The sequence below is a fragment of the Protomyctophum bolini genome, assembly GCF_963924005.1.
Source record: "Protomyctophum bolini genome assembly, chromosome: 23".
NCBI classification, from domain to species: domain Eukaryota; kingdom Metazoa; phylum Chordata; class Actinopteri; order Myctophiformes; family Myctophidae; genus Protomyctophum; species Protomyctophum bolini.
Genome location: NC_137884.1, coordinates 28049543 through 28058023, shown reverse-complemented (window position 1 = coordinate 28058023; position 8481 = coordinate 28049543).

Genomic DNA, 8481 nt, shown 5'->3' with positions numbered 1-8481 from the left:
AGAAGATGTGAATCCCTTGACTCCTTCAAAACCGCTCTCAAAGGGCACCTACGGACGGCTGCAATTCGAAACTGGCCTCTGTAAAATCTGAATCCCCCCCCTTTTTTCCCCTCACTGTATAAGTATCTTTTCCCTTTTTACCTCCTTTATGATGAATTCCTGTTCTGTTCTTTAACTACATAGAAGTGTCTATTTGTATGTCTCTAAATGTTGAGATTAATTGAACAAGGTGGACCCTGTTGTAAACAAGTGTAATGCTTAATTGGGTCGTCCACTAACAGTTAACAGTCTTTGTATCGAGTTTGTGCTTGAAATGTACTGTAATTCTGCAAACTGTTAATAGATATTTCAATCAATCAATCAAAACCTTGCCTTGATGCAACTCTAAAGGTGGCCAAGAAATCTAAAAAAAATAATTGCTCCATCGATTAGGAAAATGATAATTCAAAAAATATGATCCTCAATGAGGAGACTCCGGAGGCTCCCTTATACAGCCCGTATACAAACTCAAACAAAGCCGATTCTGACAATATAGAATACAGAACCACAGAACCAATAAAGAATACAGAACCACAGAACCAATATAGAATACAGAACCACAGAACCAATGTAGAATATACAGAACCACAGAACCATGTGCTGTTGTTTTTTTCTTTAACTAAAAAAATGTCAACTTCTCAGTTCCCACCAGTGAAAACGGTGACATTTTGAGATGTTGTGAGAGTGACGAGGTGGTGAGGAGAGACTAGACCGTTCCAGGCACTGCTAAACGGCACAATGTGCCAACGCAACCCAACACTCTCTCTCTCTCTCTCTCTCTCTCTCACACACACACACTCACACACACACTCTAAGGAAAAGCAAGGTTTGCATGCAGTGCGTGTGTGTGTAGTAGGTAGCCTACATCCACTACATATGTAAATGCTGGTGGACAGAAGCAAGAAGTGTGTGATTGTGAGCGCATTGGCCATTCCCAACATGGCAGCTGTCGTGTGTGTGTGTGTGTGCCAGTTAACCCCAGAGCCAGGATCCTGCCAGTATAGCAGCCACTGCTGTGTTGTCAAGGGAACCATTGGCACCACCGAGAGAGGCTGAGAACTGATCTGAGTTCACGTGCACCGTACGCCAACACGCTCACAATGACACCTCTGCTACTTCCATAAGTGTTCATGTGTGGTGGGCACACACAAACCACACAACACACACACCGCAGTTAATGACACTGCAATGCAACCTTTCATGTGGCAATTAACCCATTCTGACCTGAGATCAGATTCTATAAATGTCTTCTACATCCTGACAGTTTTCTGAAAAAGCTATGTTTCTATGTCAGTCGTTCTTTCATTTTTCAAAAATAGCAGACCTACAAGCTCGTAGCGCGCCACTCGGTGGCGCACTATGAGCTTGTAGATCTGCTATTTTAAATAGCTAAAGCATAATATAATTCTAACACCAAAAGGGGTTCCCGCCGAAAATGGGTTAAATCCACAAAAGACACACTGGCAGGTGCGTGGGTCTGTGTGTGTGTGTGTATGTGTGTGTGTGTGTGTGTGTGTGTGTGTGTGTGTGTGTGTGTGTGTGCGGTTACTAAGCAACTACGTAGTGTATCAATAAGCTTTGTGCTTATCAAGGCTGTTTGTCGAGCATATCGGCCCTTAATTGACGTCATGTTTAAGACGATCAAGAGCCGATCAAGAAATAAAAGTATAATCATCCATGCTGGCTACAAATATGTCAGTCTAAAAGGAGTATTGATAAAAAAGGTGTATTGATACCATATATGGAGATATAAGGGTGGCAGCGGGGGCAGTGTCTTGAGTGTACAGGGTTTAATGAGGTCCCCCAGGTAGGGCCGGGGCTTCATTTCGGGGCCCGTTGAGAACTCTAGGTTCCGCCGGCTGACCAGGCGCTGCTGCACTAAGAACTATAGGCCCGTCTACAGTTTAAATGGACCGGTATAGAGCGTATGCGCATGCTTAAAGTGAATGGCACATTGAGTGGCAAATCGAGTGGCAAAGCAACATACAAAGTGAGTTTAACATTGTTTAACGTTGTTTAATGCAATCAGACAGGACTTTTCTGTGTGGATGTCTGGGCTGGCATGGACAGAAAGTAGTTTTTTGCCACTCAGTGGGCGTTCCTGCATGCATGATTAAATTTATATTTTATGCTGTGTTCCCTTAATGTAATGTCATGTAAATGTATTCCACTGTTTGACCGTCTGTTTTTTTCCGTTTTGTGTTTCCTGCGAGGACTGCGGATGAAAATTTGCAACCGTGCTACTGTATATCCGGTATGTATTTACGTCCATTAATAATTATGCATCGTCCTGTCCGAATAAACAAATAAAGTAAAGTGCTTTTTATAATAATTGTAAAAGTACAAAATTTGCCTCTGAGTGATGGAGTGGAGTAGTAGCAGTAAATGTATTGGGAAATTGGAAATACCTCAAAATGTCACCTCTGATGCCAAGTACAGTACTTTAGTTGCGAGCATGTACGGTACTGTAACCCGTCAAAAAAAACCTACAGCAATAATTGCATGAAGTCGTCGTCAGATGATGGATGGGAGTGTCTTGGCTGGCGGTTGTGGGCATAAACGGCATACATCAGCCATGCCACTAAACAGCGTGCATACATAATCATTATCCTCAACGCCATGCGAATGCAACTCAACAGTCTCTCTTCCACCGGAATTCCATTAACCCATTCTGAACGGGAACTCTGCATTTTGGTATTAGCATCATGTTGTGCTTTAGCTATTGAAAAATAGAAGATCTACAAGCTCGTAGCGCGCCACCGAGTGGCGCGCTACGAGCTTGTAGGTCTGCTATTTTTTGAAAAATCGAAGAACGACTGACATTTTTTTAGAATCTGATCTCAGGTCAGAATGGGTTATTAAATCAGACCAGTGTGTGTCCAGTGGAAACCTCGTATGAATCTGATCTCAGGTCAGAATGGGTTAACACTTGTACCGCTATTAGACGCATCAATAAGATGTAAAGGCTGTCGTTTTGCGGTGGCAGTGGTGGGTGGGATAGTGTGTGTGTGCGTGTGCGTGTGCGTGTGTGTGTCTGTGTGTGTGTCTGTGTGCGTGCGTGCGTGCGTGCGTGTGTGTGTGTGTGCGTGCGTGCGTGTTAATAAGCGTGGGCCCGTGATATGTCACCTCTGATGCCAATCAAACATCCTACGGTCACAGCGGGAAGCCGGTTGCTCATGTCGAGTTCACACAGTCCTGGCGGGCACCTGCTAAGTGGGAGGCACATCGGTGTGTGTGTGTGTGTGTGTGTGTGTGTGTGTGTGTGTGTGTGTGTGTGTGTGTGTGTGTGTCTGTGTGCGTGCGTGCGTGCGTGCGTGTGTGTGTGTGCGTGTGCGTGCGTGCGTGTCAAAGACAGGAACCTGATAAGTGGCAGCAGTAGAGTAGAGTGCCATTAAAACAACTAAGAAATCCCAGGTTCAAAGTGTTTCAAAGTGGTGAGACTGAGCGAACAGCGCATGCTGGGGCGAAGACAGGCCTGACGCTAGAGAGAGGAATGAACGCTCTGCCTGTCTGTCTGGCAGAGTTAAATTAACATTGATTTTACAATAAAAACTGAATAGAAATGTCAATAAATGGGGGTCCGTACTCCGTAGACTAAGTGCATGTCAAACTAACTGGGGGTCCTTGAAATTAAACGGGTTGAGAATCACTGCTAGAGCCGTAAAAATCTTCTCTTATGGGGGATTGGGGGGTCCCTGGCATATCTTTTAAAATGGGGCTAATTAGTGTCAATCTGGGGGTCCTTTACATGAAAGGTCTGGTAACCACTGCCCTAGATGCAAAGAAAAGCAAAGCAAAGTTCTGTGTTTACCCTGCAGGGTAACTGGACTAAGCTCAAGAACTTGTTTACAGCCAGGCCCTGCTCATATAGAACATTTCATGGTAGGGGTTCAATCAATGCCTTGCTCAAGGGCACTTCAGCGGTGGTAATTTTAACGTGGCCGGTCCGGGGATATACGAACTATAGCGACCTCCCGGTATCAAGACCGCTCCGCAAACCGTTCAGCCACCACCGCTGCCCTTAAGATAAGAGGCATGTTGTGGCACTCTCACCAATAACAGCCAGATTAACAGGAGACAAAACGCAGTGCAGTGTCAACCTCACACACACACACACACACACACACACACACAGTCATGTATCTGAAGAGGTTTGGGAGTCATGCAGAATGTGTGCATGACATTAGAGTCACTATGGCCCACTCAGCCTCAGTCACTTAGCAACACACTGACTAACACTGTACACTAGCATCTACAGAGAGAGAGAGAGAGAGAGAGAGAGAGAGTGTGTAATGGAGTATGTACTGTACAAGAGTTAAACATTTAAGCGATTATTTTTATTTAAAAAGTGGTGCAACCCCCTCTCTCCCCCCTGTCATCTCCTCTCTCTCATTAGCAGGCAACAGTGCAGCACTAATAATATCTGTTTTTGGCAAACAGCGCCCCTACTGGTACTAATAGTCATATACGCGTGCTCATGGCCACATAGGTAGGTGTACACAGACATTGCTGTTCCTTGGTGGAGCGGTTGCACCACTCAAAAATATGTATTTTCCAAAAATACAGAAAATGCCAACTATGCAAGCCTGTATGTAGAGCAGTTATTTAGGTGTAACATTTGCTGTGCGACAAATAATATAACAGAGCTTTCAACCCTTTGGTGTCCACATTCTGAGCCCTGAGGGACACCAAAGAAGATGATAAGACACCGCATGAAAAGAGAGATGGAGCGACAGTGCGGACAATGCCGGGGCTAGGGGAGATGCAGGAGCCTTGGTTCAAAGTCCAGCAGACTTAGGAACAGCTTCTTCCCCTCCACTGTCATCTACCTAAACTCCTCATCCACTCCTTTCCCTCCTCCAGTGTCAGCCCCCCTCCCCCCAACCCATCCAACATTCCTGTCGTATTCGAGACTCTGGACACATCCTAGTCTAAAAACACTATGTGGACTTGTGTGATATGGCCACTGGACTTGTGGAACATGGTCTCTGCACCTTAGTTTAGCACACTGTGCACTGGGCCATGTGCAATAAGGGCTACGTGCAATATGGACAGATCTGTCTTTCTTCTTCTCATATAATTATTTATTTATTTACTTATTTAAATGACTACTGCTCAGCTCATGCTACTGTTAATACTGTAAATAATGTATCCTCCTTACTGACATGTTTGCACCATTGGTGAGATGTGAAAATACCTTTCGCTGTACATTGACAATAAATTGAATCTCATCTCATCATCTCAAGAGATATCCAAACTTGCCGAGAGAAAAGCAGGTAGAAAGATCTATTGCTCTAGTCTAGTGCAGGGGCTTTTTCCAATAATTTGAGGAACGAGTGCACATAACAAAGCACACTGTTGATTTCTCACAGGAGATGAGAGAGATGACAAGAATGAGATAATGGCAGGATAACTGCTATTATAGCCACAATTAGTTTGATGATTATGACAACCTAATTGTGATTATCTCAAATAATTGCAATCAAGACGATTATGTAATAACTGTAACGACCCTAGTTATACAGAGAGAGGGAGAGGGAGATCGGCAGAACGAGAGAGATATAAATGCTCCCTTAGACTGCTAGGTTGTCTCTCCTTTGTCTGACAGTGTACATGTTTGATGGAGCATCTGTTAACTCCAGCAACACAGCGTACAGTAAGTGTGTGTGTGTGTGTGTGTGTGTGTGTGTGTGTGTGTGATGTGTGTTACACCTTGCTCTCCTCTGCGCCCTGTCAATTCCTCACACAACTCCTCAGAGCTGCAGCTGACAGAGTCTACAACTGTCTAGTTCAAGTTCAACTAACTGACTGGCTGAACCGGTGAGGGGGAGAGAGAGAGAGGGAGAGAAAGAGAGAGAGAGAGGGGAGAGAGAGGGGAGAGAGGGAGAGAGCGATAGAGAGAGGGAGAGAGAGAGAGAGAGGGGGAGAGAGAGAGGGAGAGAGGGAGAGAGAGAGAGGGACCGTGCAGAGTACAGTAAAGGTGGCGCATCAGAGCATTTACAGTATAGCAATTCTGCTGCAGTGCCCTTCACTTGAGGAATGATTCAGGTTTGAGAGTGAGTGGGAGTGTGTGTGTGTGTGTGTGTGTGTGTGTGTGTGTGTGCGCCCGCGTGTGTGTGTGTGTGTGTGCGCGTGTGCGTCTGCCCACCAGAAGCCGTGGTTTTGATCAGCTTTCCGTCGTATCGCCACTTTCTCTGGACTCCGCCAAGGTCGTCCTTGTGAACAAAGAACGCCAATAACCCATTCTGGGCGGGAACCCCTTTTGGTGTTTTAACTGTAAGCATTATGTTATAATCTAGCTATTGAAAAATAGCAGATCTACAAGCTCTTAGCGCGCCACCGAGTGGCGCGCTAAGAGCTTGTAGGTCTGCTATTTTTGAAAAATCGTGAAAATGTGGCACAAATCTTTATTTCGACGTCAGACCTAAATGGGATAAAGGAGCCAGCCTTCGTCACCTCTCTCGTCCCTCCATCTCTCTCCCCCTCAGGCCTCTCTCTCTCTCTCTCTCTCTCTCTCTAAGATGACTGAGACAGACTTTATGTGGGCCATTCTATTCGCCTTTAGGCCATAACTCAAAAGTCTAACAAGGGGACACGGATATCGTTTTGGCTGGACACAGACAGTCCCCGGCACGCGTGCACACGCACAATGTTATTCTGCGCATAGAGGCACACACAAAATAACACACACACACACACACACACATGCACACAGAGTATGTTTCTAATCAGACATTTACATGGCAGCGATCAATGAATGTGATTGCACACATGGACAAGACAATATGCTTGAAGTTCAAACCGAGCAAAGAAAAAGGTGACTTTGAAGTTGAACACTGTCGCGGCGGAAGTCGAGCGACACCAATGACACCACCTGGCCACAAGGGGGTGTAGAGGAGACGACAACATCGCCATGCTTCCCCACAGACTGTTGGCTGTGAGGCTACGAAACAATATTTGAGTGCAGAGGTATAAATATGAATTGCAAAACGCATAGTGGTAAAAACGTCGCTTGTTTCCCAGGACAACCAATTATCACACAGGCTACTGAACTGTTTGTTTTGCTGTGTTTCATTGGTGACATTTATCCTACGATGGAGTATTAAAATCTTCATAACAGCCCTCGTGCGTTTGTGTCATAATTAAACTACAGTTCTACTGTATAATGGATGGTCAAGGACATTATGTCATCTCCACATAAACACATTTTAGGGGCCGACTATATGACCAGATCTGACACGTGGGAAAGATATTAACAGCCTGATAATTACAGTTTTATATATTGCTTGTTTTTTTTTGTTGATCTATAGCCTAGTTGTCCGTTATTAACAAAACATAACAAAAACGTGGCCTCCAATATTTGGTCAGTGGTTTACAGTACCAACCGTTGGACTGAAAGCACTATAAACTGTACTAAACAGGTTCTCAAAGTGAGGACCAGGGAACCCCAGGGTTCTTTGAGGGGGTTCCAGATGTACCCTTAAATGGTAAATGGTGCATTTATATAGCACCTTTATCCAAGGCGCTTCACATAGATTGTGCATTACATTCACCCATTCACACACCGATTGTGGCGGAAGCCATGCAAGGCACCAACCAGCACATCGGGAGCAATGTGGGGTTCAGTGTCTTACTCAAGGACACTTCGACATGTAGACAGGAGGAGGAGGAGCCTGGATTCGTACCGCCGACCCATGGATCTGCTCTACCTCTTGAGCCACAGTCGCCACACCCTTACCCTTACAGGGTAGGGGGATAATTGAAATAAAAAAAACTAGGTTTGAGAACCACTTTTGTAGACTTTAAAAGTGGGGCTTTTCAAAGTGGCGACTCCCCTATGACACCGCCAGCTCGTGATTAGATACAACTAGTCCAGTCGCTCTGGATTAAGAGCGTCTGCTAAATGCCTGAATTGTAAATTGTAACTATATTGGGTCCATTGGAACACGCCATTCACACAGACTGGCTAATACTGAGAGAGGAGGAGGGGGAGAGAGGAGGATGGTGAAAGAGTGATATGCAGCACTTGTGTGTAATCGGCTCCACGAGCCAAAATAATTCTGCCGTGATTGGAAATCAATGTGGGAGCATACAGGCGGCGACTGTGGAGAAATCCAATGACATCCTGGAGGCCCTGAGAGGCTAAATGAGAGGGTTTAGACTAGAGACCCTCCCCAAGATGTATGAAGGCTGCATTCTGCAATCTGCACACACACACACACACACACACACACACACGTATGTGCGTGCTCCAGCCTGACGCAGACAAAACACATGGTTGGAAACGATAGGGTGAAGTGTTTGATAGATAAATTGTTCAATAAATGGTGGGTGATTAGTATTAATTTAAGGATCCTCACTGCAATTATAAAAACATGTTCAGAACGGAGCATATGTCACTTACAGCGCTTTATGATGTTTACACATTTTAATCAATTTTGG